The sequence below is a fragment of the Pseudorca crassidens genome, chromosome 1, assembly GCF_039906515.1.
Source record: "Pseudorca crassidens isolate mPseCra1 chromosome 1, mPseCra1.hap1, whole genome shotgun sequence".
NCBI classification, from domain to species: Eukaryota; Metazoa; Chordata; class Mammalia; order Artiodactyla; family Delphinidae; genus Pseudorca; species Pseudorca crassidens.
The window spans coordinates 46830726-46841846 of record NC_090296.1 but is presented as its reverse complement, the minus strand read 5'-3'; positions in this window follow the sequence as shown (position 1 = coordinate 46841846).

Sequence of the window (11121 nt, the reverse complement as noted above, 5' to 3'; positions counted from 1 at the left end):
AAAAGACATAAACTGGCTGAATGGATACAAAAACAAGACCCGTATCTATGCTGTCTACAAGAGACCCACTTCAGACCTAGGGACACATACAGACTGAAAGTGAGGGGATGGAAAAAGAGATTCCTTGCAAATGGAAGTCAAAAGAAAGCTGGAGGGCTTCCCTGGTGGCGCAGTGGTTGGGAATCCGCCTGCCAATGCAGGGGACATGAGTTCGATCCCTGGCTCGGGAAGGTCCCACATGCCATGGAGCAACTAGGCCTGTGAGCCACAACTACTGAGCCTGCGCATATGGAGCCTCTGCTCTGCAATGGGAGAGGCCACGACAGTGAGAGGCCTGCGCACCGTGATGAGGAGTGGCCCCCGCTCGCCACAACTAGAGAAAGCCCTTTCACAGAAATGAAGACCCAACACAGCCAAAAATAAATAAATAAATAAATTTAAAAGAAAAAGAAAGAAAGCTGGAGTAGCAATTCTCATATCAGACAAAATAGACTTTAAAATAAAGCCTATTAGAAGAGACAAAGAAGGACACTACATAATGATCAAGGGATCAATCCAAGAAGAAGATACAAGAATTGTAAATATTTATGCACCCAACATAGGAGAACATCAATACATAAGGCAAATACTAACAGCCATAAAAGGGGAAATCGACAGTAACACAATCATAGTAGGGGACTTTAACACCCCACTTTCACCAAGGGACATATCATCCAAAATGAATATAAAAAAGGACAAACGCCTTAAATGATACATTAAACAAGATGGATTTAATTGATATTTATAGCACATTCCATCCAAAAACAACAGAATACACTTTCTTCTCAAGTGCTCATGTAACATTCTCCAGGATAGATCATATCTTGGGTCACAAATCAAGCCTTGGTAAATTTAAGAAAATTGAAATCATATCAAGTATCTTTTCCGACCACAATGCTATCAGACTAGATATCAATTACAGGAAAGAATCTGTAAAAAAATACAAAAACATGGAGCATAAAAAATACACTACTTAATAACCAAGAGATCACTGAAGAAATCAAAGAGGGAATCAAAAAATACCTAGAAAAAAATGACAATGAAAACACGATGACCCAAAACCCATGGGATGCAGCAAAAGCAGTTCTAAGAGGGAAGTTTATAGCAATACAATCTTACCTCAAGAAACAAGAAACATCTCAAATAAACAACCTAACCTTACACCTAAATAAATTAGAGAAAGAGGAACAAAAAACACCCAAAGTTAGCGGGAGGAAAGAAATCATAAAGATCAGATGAGAAATAAATGAAAAAGAAATGAAGGAAATGATAGCAAATATCAATAAAACTAAAAGCTTGTTCTTTGATAAGATAAACAAAATTGATAAACCATTAGCCAGACTCATCAGGAAAACAAGGGAGAAAACTCAAATCAATAGAATTAGAAATGAAAAAGGAGAAGTAACAACTGACACTGCAGAAATACAAAGGATCATGAGAGATTACTACAAACAACTATATGCCAATAAAATGGATAACCTGGAAGAAATGGACAAATTCTTAGAAAAACACAACTTTCCGAGGCTGAACCAGGAAGAAATAGAAAATAAAAAGAGATCAATCACAAGCACTGAAATTGAAACTGTGATTAAAAGTCTTCCAACAAACAAAAGACCAGGACCAGATGGCTTCACAGGTAAATTCTATCAAACATTTAGAGAAGAGCTAACACCTATCCTTCTCAAACTCTTCCAAAATATAGCAGAGGGAGAAACACTCCCAAACTCATTCTACGAGGCCACAATCACCCTGATACCAAAACCAGACAAAGATGTCACAAAGAAAGAAAACTACCAGTTTCACTGTATCACTGATGAACATAGATGCAAAAATCCCTAACAAAATAGTAGCAAACGGAATCCAACAGCACATTAAAAGGATCATACACCATGATCAAGTGGAGTTTATCCCAGGAATGAAAGGATTCTTCAATATATGCAAATCAATCAATGTGATAAACCACATTAACAAATTGAAGGAGAAAAACCATATGATCATCTCAACAGATGCAGAAAAAGCTTTTGACAAAATTCAACACCGATTTATGATAAAAACCCTCCAGAAAGTAGGCATAGAGGGAACTTACCTCAACATAATAAAGGCCGTATATGACAAACCCACAGCCAACATCATTCTCAATGGTGAAAAGCGGAAACCTTTTCCTCTAAGATCAGGAACAAGACAAGGATGCCCACTCTCACCACAATTATTCAATATAGTTTTGGAAGTTTTAGCCACAGTAATCAGAGAAGAAAAAGAAATAAAAGGAATGCTAATCGGAAAAGAAGAAGTAAAGCTGTCACTGTTTGCAAATGACATGATATTATACACAGAGAATCCTAAAGATGCTACCAGAAAACTACTAGAGATAATCAATGAATTTGGTAAAGTAGCAGGATACAAAATTAATGCACAGAAATCTCTTGCATTCCTATACATTAATGATGAAAAATCTGACAGAGAAATTAAGGAAACACTCCTTAAACACCACTGCAACAAAAAGAATAAATACCTAGGAATAAACCTACCTAAGGAGACAAAAGACCTGTATGTAGAAAACTATAGACACTGATGAAAGAAATTAAAGATGATACAAAGAGATGGAGAGATATACCATGTTCTTGGATTGGAAGAATCAACATTGTGAAAATGACTCTACTACCCAAAGCAATCTACAGATTCAATGCAATCCCTATCAAACTACCACTGGCATTTTTCACAGAACTAGAACAAAAAATTTCATAATTTGTACGGAAACACAAAAGACCCCGAATAGCCAAAGCAATCTTGAGAAAGAAAAACGGAGCTGGAGGAATCAGGCTCCCTGACTTCAGACTATACGACAAAGCTGCAGTAATCAAAACAGTATGGTCCTGGCACAAAAACAGAAATATAGATAAATGGAACAGGATAGAAAGCCCAGGGATAAACCCATGCACATATGGTCACCTTATTTTTGATAAAGGTGGCAAGAATATACAATGGAGCAAAGATAGTCTCTTCAATAAGTGGTGCTGGGTAAACTGGACAGCTACATGTAAAGGAATGGAATTAGAACACTTCCTAACACCATACACAATAATAAACTCAAAATGGATTAAAGACCTAAATGTAAGGCCAGACACTATAAAACTCTTAGAGGAAAACATAGGCAGAACACTTTATGACGTAAATCACAGCAAGATCCTTTTTGACCCACCTCCTAGAGAAATGGAAATAAAAACAAAAATAAACAAATGGGACCTAATGAAACTTAAAAGCTTTTGCACAGCAAAGCAAACATAAACAAGACGAAAAGACAACCTCAGAATGGAAGAAAATATTTAGAAATGAAGCAACTGACAAAGGATCAACCTCCAAAATTTACAAGCAGCTCATGCAACTCAATATCAAAAAAACAAACAACCCAATCCAAAAATGGGCAGAAGACCTAAATAGACATTTCTCCAAAAAAGATATACAGTTTGCCAACAAACACATGAAAGAATGCTCAACATCACTAATCATTACAGAAATGCAAATCAAAACTATAATGAAGTATCACCTCACACCAGTCAGAATGGCCATCATCAAAAAATCTACAAACCATAAATTTTGGAGAGAGTGTGGAGAAAAAGGAACCCTCTTGCACTGTTGGTGGGAATGTAAATTGATACAGCCACTATGGAGAACTGTATGATTCCTTAAAAAACTAAAAATAGAACTACCATACGACCAGCAATCCCAGTACTGGGCATATACCGTAAGAAAACCATAATTCAAAAAGAGTCATGTACCACAATGTTCATTGCAGCTCTATTTACAATAGCCAGGACATGGAAGCAACCTAAGTGTCCACTGACAGACGAATGGGTAAAGAAGATGTGGCACATATATACAATGGAATATTACTCAGCCATAAAAAGAAACGAAATTGAGTTATTTGTAGTGAGGTGGATGGACCTAGAGACTGTCATACAGAGTGAAGTAAGTCAGAAAGAGAAAAATACTGTATGCTGACACATATATACGGAATCTAAAAAAAGAAAAAAATATGGTTCTGAAGAACCTAGGGGCAGGACAGGAATAAAGACGCAGAAGTAGAGAATGAACTTTTGAGACACCGGGAGGGGGAAGGGTAAGCTAGGACGAAGTGAGAGAGTGGCATGGACATATATACACTACCAGATGTAAAACAGATATCTAGTGGGAAGCAGCCGCATGGCACAGGGAGATCAGCTCGATGCTTTGTGACCACCTAGAAGGGTGGGATAGGGAGGGTGGGAGGGAGATGTAAGAGGGAGGAGATATGGGGATATATGTATATGTATAGCTGATTCACTTTGTTATAAAGCAGAAACTAACACACCATTGTAAAGCAATTATACTCCAATAAAGATGTTAAAAAAAAAGAGGCTGGGCACAGCATATTGGATGGAAGGAACAAAAAGCACAAAGTGAAAAAGAGCTTGGGTGGTAGAGGGAGAGAAAAAGCCTATGTGACTTGAAGTGAATAAACGTGAAGGAGCAATGTGGATGGGGTTGGAGAGAGGGCAAGTGTTGTCATGGGCAGGAGTCAGGATAGTCTTTTGTGCAGTGGGAAGACCTTGGAGAGCCAAAGAAGGGAGGTAACCTTGTCCATGTTGCAATTTTCAAAGACTGAGGGGGAATGCATCTTGGGGAGGGAGGAAGGGGGCAGAACCAGGAGTTCAGTTTTAGTTGTTAGAAGTTTGAGCTGTGATGCCTACCTTATTTGTTTTATTTATTTAGTTGAACCTCCAGTCATTTACTCTCCTCTCTCTTTACTGTAGCTAGGTCCTATGGAAATTCTGCAAATCCGCCCCAGGCATAGGACTGAGTCAGTTAGGTTGGGGGAGGAGGAATAGCTGTCAGATACTTTCCTTGCTCTGAGCGCTTTGTATTTGTGCCAACAGTTAAGCTATTGCGTCTCAGCTGCAAACCCACCCTTCTACAACCGGCTTTGTGATGCTGGGTAACGCTCCGCAAACCACATTTACGCTTTGCCAGTGGGCTTCCTATGAGGCTTTGCAAACTGGAGCAATAGAGGGAAACTGGAAGACAGGAAGGAGGGATTTGCTCCTTCCTGTCTGTTTCCTGTGGGCTTCATGTTGGCTTCCTGTTCCTGTGAGCACCACCGGAGCCTCGCTTCTTTACCTTGGTAATGGTGGTTAATTCCAGGAGCAGCAGTTGAATCCAGATTGCAGTTCTCCCAACATTTGCCAAACCTGCCTCCTCATTCCCACCTCAGGACGCCAGCCCCAGCCTAGCAATACCCTCTCCTCAGAGGGCTGAGTGTTCCAGCTCTGAGGGCCCGTCCTCCAAACTTCTAAGTTTTTATAATTCCAACTTCATTTTGTTTCCCTAGCCCTGTGGATGGTAGCTGCTTCCTGCAGTTGCTACCTGTGAGATACCTTAATGTTTTCCTTTCGACTCTTCAGTTACCAACTCTTTATATTCATGACCTCTGATAAAATAATTGGTGTTGTCTCTCTCCTGGCTACTCTAATTGATAGCAATTAGATCTTACCTCCTATATACCTGGCTCAATTTACTATGGTAGACAGAAAACTGAGACCGACTGAGGTTAAATAGCCCGTATCACACATCTACTACGTGGTAGAGTTAGGATTTGAATCCAGTTCTGCTTTGTTTTGCTTTGCCTGAAGCTTGTGCTCTTAATCACTAGTCACCTTCCTACATTGTATGAAAAGCACATGGTTTTTCAACATTGAACTGTGGGTACAATTTTAAATTGTTTCATCATTTTTATTGCTTTTCTTGAACCCATTATCGCACCTAGCATTTCCCAAAACATATCCCAGGCAACACTGTACTACAAGACCTAGGAAAAATGTGTTCTGGGCTCAAGTAACTTTAGGACCTGCCATATACTGTACTCTCCAGGAGAGCAGAATGAACATTAGCATAATGAAGGCTCTGAGAAATCTTGCAATAAAATTTCAATGTATAACCAGGCAGTTTCTCATAAGCTTTCGGAATGGGGATATTCCAAGGATGTGGAAAAATGTGGGATTAATCAATATTTAACGTATCCTATGCAACAATAGTACCTGGTAAAGAGAAAGTTGTTGGTGCCAGCAGTCTTGGAATATTCTCATCACAGAGGTTGCTTTAAAGAATACTGGAGAAGGGGAGTCTGATCTTTGTTTAGATTATAGAAATATGACTTTAGACTTGTACCTTTAAAAATTTCAGCTATTTAAAACTGTGGACACATTTCAATTGCACTTGCAGCTGGCAAAGATACTGGCAAGCCTTCAATCAACAACAAAGATCAGAATTAGGATTTGATGATTTCTACAATGAGTAATTTTTACTTTCTTTCTCTCACGCCAATCTGGGACAACTTATCCCTCTAAAAGGTCTAAGCTCCTACTTTTGTAATCCTGACCTATACAAATCCTATAAATAGGAGTAGTTTTGCAGCACTTACATTTAACCTTTTGACCGTATTTATTTGAAAATTTATCTATGACGCCTTATAAGTTGTTTTACTGTAAAAAACCATAATTTAATATTTCACACATTTGCTTATTTTTAAAAAGTGTGAACCCATCTGCATTTGTGTTTGAAATTGTGGTTCAATTGCTTGAATTTATATTTTATTTAAGTACCAGTTAATTGGTTTGGATTATACTCTTTAGAAATCAGTCAAAAAGACAGTGTACCTGACTAAATGTTCTAAAAACTGGAGTTCACCTTTCTTATCTAACTCCATGCTAGAGAAAGCTGTCTCAAAAGTTTTCTTCGTGTAATATCAATCAGCCTTAAAAAGGAATAAAATTCCGATACATGCTGTAATACGGATGAACCTTAAAAACGTTATGCTAAGTGAAAGAAGCTAGACGCAAAAGGACAATAAATACTGTACGAGTCCACTTATATGAGGTACCTAGAACAGACAAATTCATAGAGACAAAACGTAGAATAGTGGTTAGCAGAGACTGAGGGGAGGGAAGAATGGGGGTTTATTGTTTAACAAGCCCAGAAGTTCAGTTTGGGAAGGTGGAAAAATCTGGAAATGGATAGTTAGTGATGGTTGCACCAACAGTGTGAATGTACTTAATGCAACTGAATTTTAGACTTAAGAGTGGTGAAAAGGGTAAACTTTATGTTATACATATTTTACCAAAATTTTAAAAAAAGTCCTTTTCCCTATGGATTCAACATGTCCATCCAATTCATACTCTTGTTTCACTCCTGAAGAGTAACTAATCACACCTGTTATGGCCTTTGGGTAGTGGCATTCTATTTACCTAAAACTGGGTTTAAGAAGTCTTTCTTTTCTGGAAAAATTCCCTAAATTGAGGAACTGAAGAAAATTTGAAAACTATCCTTAAAGTGGTAAGAACTTCAGTGAAAAGTGAAAGCAGATTCCTCAGGAGTCCCAGTGCTTTCCCTGAGGCTTGCCCAGCCAGGTTTACCCTGGGCCAGTTATCAGTCACGATCCCGTCAGTATAAAAACGTGCTAGGGGTATAGGAAATTGGTGCTAGCCATTAGCACTCTGCCCTGGGCTAACAGAACACCAGCTTCCTATCTGAATGTGTGCCCCTCCCAACACTGAGATATTTCTGAATTTCTTCTAATGAGATCTGAACTCAAGTTTAGTCTCCCTAAGCCATGGCTCCTGGGCCTCACCCAGCTTGCCTTTCACTGTTGCTATCTTAGCAGACCTGACTCCTGATTTAGCCTTCCCACATTCCATCTGTCACCAGTTCTGCAGTTTCTTCCTCCACATCTCTCTCTTCATCCCCTTGAATCCTGATTCAAGCCCTGGCCATCCTGTCCTCGGCCTTATTACTTGGCTTTTGAGAGGGCATGTCTTTGAAGAATGAAAAAGCATGCTTCTATGTGAGGCAGACCCGAGATGTAAATTAGGCAAATTAACATACTCTGATTTGTACCTACAAAGAAGGAAAACTAATACTTTTCAGGTACCTCCTATGTGCCAAGTAATGTGCCAGTTATTTTCAGACCTTATGAGGGCAGGCATTACAATTATTTTTAAATGATATTCTTAACACAAAAACTACTTTACTGTAGCTGTGCCTGCTCTTCAGGAAGCACACTAGATCCCAGTGGCAAATATTACGCAGATAGAGTTCTATCTGATGCAGATGCCAGTTTGGCTCACTTTCAATCAGTCTTCAAATTTCCTCACTCCTGGGCACTTCTGTTCAGTTACCCAAGTCTAATCTTTTCTTTTTAAAAAATAATTAATTAATTAATAGCTGCGTTGGGTCTCCATTGCTGCATGTGGGCTTTCTCTAGTCGCGGTGAGTGGGGGCTACTCTTCGTTGCAGTGCGCAGGCTTCTCATTGCGGTGGCTTCTCTTGTTGCAGAGCACGGGCTCTAGGCGCGCAGGCTTTAGTAGTTGTGGCTCGTGGGCTCTAGAGCGCAGGCTCAGTAGTTGTGGCGCACGGGCTTAGTTGCTCCGCGGCATACAGTATCTTCCCGGACCAGGGCTCGAACCTGTGTGCCCTGCATTGGCAGGCGGATTCTTAACCACTGCGCCACCAGGGAAGCCCCGAAGTGTAATCTTTTCATAGTCAATTCCTTCTCTACATCTTGGCCTGAGTAGCCTACTCTTGCCTCCATGCTCATCAGTGGTTTTGCACTTTTCCTGTGTACAGAGTACGGAGAAGCACCTGGGCTTGTCTCCATTAACCAAGAAATGGTTTCCCTGCCTGCCAGCCATGTTTCTAGCTCACCTAAATCCCATTCCTCCCAGATTACCGCCTAATCAACTGTTCTTTGGAAGTTAGAATTTGCTCTAAAACTCCAAGTCATGTGGAAGTTAGAATTTGCTCTAAAACTCCAAGTCATGTGGATATTTAGTACTTGTTAGCCACTTTTTTTTTTACAAAAAAATTTATTGGTTATCCATTTAAAATATAGCAGTGTGTACATGTCAATCCCAAAGCCACTTCTTAATTATCCATAAAAACTGGGTAAAGTTTCGAATAGGAAGGTCCATATTTAGACAAAAATATATATTTAGTTGATAGTATTACTTTCCTTCCTTCAGTCCTGACTTCACTCTGTGAGGAATAGTGAAGCAGCATCACTGGGTTTTATCTCCACTCCCTTTCCAGTCAGGGAAAAGGCCCAGAGGTGAGGGAAATCACAAGTATTGTGAACCCACAAAAACAAGGCAAGATGGCAACTCATGAGTCATGCTCCTCTTTGTATTTTTTAAAAAATAGCTCAAAAATTAGCTAAATCAAGATCTTTTCTTAGGTCACAGGCTGCTGTAAGAAGTACACTTTTCCAGTAGGTGGCAGTATTTTCTTTCTTCAGCTTAAGCAGAATTCAATTTGCCTCAAGGTTTTGTTGTTTTTGTTTCTTAGTTTTACTATTCGCTTAGTAAACTGCAGGTGACAATAAATAAGTTAATGAAACTGATTTTTTTCCCACTTTCTTTTAAAAAATCACTCTTGGAGGCTTCTAAAATCCCCAGGTGGGGAACTTCTGCTTTGGCTGCAGTTGATAGCAAGGTATATATTGAGATAGACCATGCTCTAAACCTTCTCCCCATTTCTTGATAGAAGTTATTACTAAGTACTAGCTAATGATAATAATGTTTTGGAGAAAATATTTCAAGATTTCCTGCCTCTGTAATAATAAAACAAAACAAAATTAAAACACTGACTCTAGAATTTTTTTAGGGCAAAATATTCATTAAATTATGCAGATACCTTTCCTGGCTGGTTAATGATGAGCTTAAGAAAATTATCCATCCACACACCGTCTATTTTAATGGTAACACCTATATTTTTGCAGCTCCACAAGACCTTTCAATACTCCAACAGATGGTTAGGTGCTGTCACATGTTTCACAGGAACTAAGCGGTGCAGTAACTTAGGACGGAAGGAAGAAATGATTGAAAATCCAGGAACATATGCTGGAGTTAAAGAAGGAAGTGGTAAATCAGTGGAATAATATCTCAGATACTTTATCTTCAGAAATCCTGTATTAGCCAGAGTAGGGGAGGCAGGACTTGAAGCATAGGCTTCACTAACTTATCAGAAGTACTCTTATAAAGAAAGCCTCAAGTTGCTGGAGAAATGTTCCAGGGCTCACTGTTTTCACTGAAAACACAGAGACAGCCTGGATTTGGTCATCAAGTCCTCCTGTGAATATTCGATTACTATTGGAAGGCACAGCGATTGTTAGGTTTTAGGTTATTTTAAACCAATCCTCTACTTTCGAGACTACCCGAGGGCACTTTCCCAGCCCTCCCTGAACTGCATGGCCTCGGCGCTGCACCTCCACCCCCATCCTCTTGTGCGCGGCGAGGACCTCTGAAGCCCCCTGCCCGGCCTCGGCCTCGTGCACTCTGCAGGGCCACATAAAGGCTGCCCAGCCCGGCGACTCAGACGCGCTGACAGGTGGCCTCGCCCGCCTCCCAGCCGCCTGGGGCGGCGCTCCTCTCCGCTCCAGGCCCGCAGCCGGAGCCGCAGCCGCAGCCCGCGCGCCAGGTGTAGCTCCCCGGCTGGCCCCAGAAGTCAGGCGGCTTCCCCAGGGGACAGCAAGGCCGGAGAGGGGTGTGGGGCTAGCCGCGAGGCCGCCCACAGGAGCAAAGGGCATCCAAGGTCCGACCCGGGCGAGGGGTGAGCAACCCGGGAACTTCTCGCGCTTCTCGGACCCGGGCCTTCCGGCGTCCAGGCTCTTCCAGCACTGCACCGCCCCTCGGCCTCCTCCGCCCTTCGCGTCCTCGACCCCCGGAACCCGTCCACGCCTGCAGCGCCCTTGACCCCAGGTCTCTGTCACCCCCGGGCCCCAGTTGGGCCGAGTGGTCACCCGAGTAGGCGAACCACATTCCCAAGGACGAGCAGCCGGTGGCAGCACCGTCCCCGCTCAAGCGCCGTCTGGGTCCCCTCCGGCCCGCACTCTGGCGTCTCGAGCGCCCCGGCCCCTCCGGAACACGCAAGCAGCAGAGGGCAGGCATTCACTTGGACCCCTCCCCTTCCCCAAACTTCTTCCCTCCGCCAGGCCGTTCCTCCAACCCGACCCCTTTGCGCCATCCGGCTCCTCCCTCTCCGCTCCCCTCCCCTTTT